The sequence below is a fragment of the Lynx rufus genome, unplaced genomic scaffold (genome assembly GCF_022079265.1).
Source record: "Lynx rufus isolate CCGP_SWC_20201006 ecotype Redwood Valley unplaced genomic scaffold, mLynRuf1.p SCAF_3, whole genome shotgun sequence".
In the NCBI taxonomy this organism is placed as follows: domain Eukaryota; kingdom Metazoa; phylum Chordata; class Mammalia; order Carnivora; family Felidae; genus Lynx; species Lynx rufus.
Window position 1 is genome coordinate 126,318,735 of NW_025814845.1, and position 1,963 is coordinate 126,320,697.

A 1,963-nucleotide genomic window follows, 5' to 3' on the forward strand; every position below is an offset into this window, starting at 1 on the left:
ATTCAGGTAGGCAGATGAAGCTTAAGTAATAAGGGGGCTCTTACAGGTGAGTTTGGAGGAAGTCTCTTTAACTTGCGTCAGTTAACACGAGGGAGAAGGGCCAAATGAAGGCAGAAATGTATTCCAAGCAGTCTAGTCAAAAGAGTTCAGGACTTAAGCAGAGTTCAGGTAACAGTTACAGGCAACAGCACAAAGCAGGATCTTAACACATTTTATATGCTTTATATGCTTCCTATTAAGGAAAGAACTTTATGTGCTTCCTGTTTTGTTTTTTTTTAATATTTATTTATTTTTGAAAGGGAGAGACTGAGTGTGAGCTGGGGAGGGGCAGAGAGAGAGGGAGACACAGAATTCAAAGCAGGCTCCAGGCTTCAAGCTGTCAGCACAGAGCCCAGAGTGGGGCTCTAACTCACGAATGGTGAGATCATGACCTGAGCTGAAGTCAAACGCCTAACCCAACTGAGCCACCCAGGTGCCCCTATGCGTTTCCTGTTAAGGATTCTCAAACCTGACCTGAGTGAGTGTGCAGTGGAGGTCAGTGGAGTACCTGGATGAAAGGAAGAGAATAGCAGCTTTTGACAGAAACGAATCCTGACAGGCCATTGAGGACTAGGTATCTGGGAGAGTTTAAAAAATTTTGGAGCCATGAATATTCTCCAGCGTGTTCTCTAACTACACTGGATAATACAGGATAAATTGAAAAAATCATTTTACCAGCATCTGGGGAAACGCGGTGTTGCCAAGTGGTGCTAACATTTAGTAGAACAGTTAGAACGTTTTGGCTATTAATAATGAATAAAACCCACTCATACTGTGAATAATACCCAAACAATAAGGAAACTTATTATGTCATGTAACAAGGGAGTTCAGAGGTAGGGCGGGGTTGATAGATGCAGTTCCCTAACAATGTCATTAAGGATCCAGTGTTTTTTCATCTCTTTACTTTGCTATCTGTTTACTTTGTAGCTCTTTGTCAAGAGCTTCATCCTTTAGGTAACAGCTTCATCCTCAGGCAATAAAAAGATGGTATCAGAAATTCTTGGCATCATAACTAAGGTATGCCAACATCCAGAGAAAGAATACCACTCTCAGGAGTGAGGAAGTATTTTTATTTATTTATTTATTTATTTATTTATTTATTTGGAAAAAGAATCAACTTTTTTATTTGTTCATTTCTTGCATTTGAAGTATTCCTTGATGACATCCTTGGCCTGAGACTCTTTGCCATAGTCCTTAACCACCATACAACTGCAACCAACCACTTAATGGGGTTTTCCCTCTCTGTCAGTGTTACAGAAGCCTACCTAGCTTTCCTAGTTTCTTGTTGTCATCAACCTTAATTTGGTTGATCTGGTGTTCAGTACAACGGGGCCTCCACCAACTTAACATACATAGGGCCACCACAGTTGGATGCAAGCACACAAAGATGGGCTTGGCACTTGTCTAAGGCTTTGGCAGATTTGCGAATTCCACGTGCTAGGGCATCGTGGATGAAGGCCATCTTTAGCACCTCTTGTAAAGCAGTATTAACCTTCATTACGCCTCCAACAGCAAAGCCTTCCTCAGCCATGGCTGGTGTTGACTTATGGGTGAAGCCAAATCTTGACTACACTGGAGCACCCCCCACCCCCCGCACAACCCAGCAGCAGGGAAAGAGCAGGAGTGAGGAAGTATTTCTATGAATCCTGGTACAATTGGTCACATGAAAATTTGGAACCGATTGCTGGCAAGGCAATAGAATAACTATGACTGGTTTAGACTAGCCATCTGGGGTGGATTAAATTTCAGAGTAATTATTTATACTCAGTAAGATTTAAGATATTACTTTTGTTGGGATTTCCTTAGTTTCTCCTTAAATTGTCCATAAGTTATATAAGTTATAATTATTAAATGATATCACTAAAGAGATACCAATTAATCTTTTTGCTCATCTGTTTTGGTAAAGAGTTCTTTTTCTTCCCTC

At 40.9% G+C, this 1,963-nt stretch overlaps 1 pseudogene; it reads right to left on the reverse strand.

The window, feature by feature from the left end:
- Positions 1 to 1,157: 1,157 nt before the first annotated feature.
- LOC124521297 (40S ribosomal protein S12-like) lies at positions 1,158 to 1,570 on the reverse strand (annotated as a pseudogene).
- Positions 1,571 to 1,963: the final 393 nt, after the last annotated feature.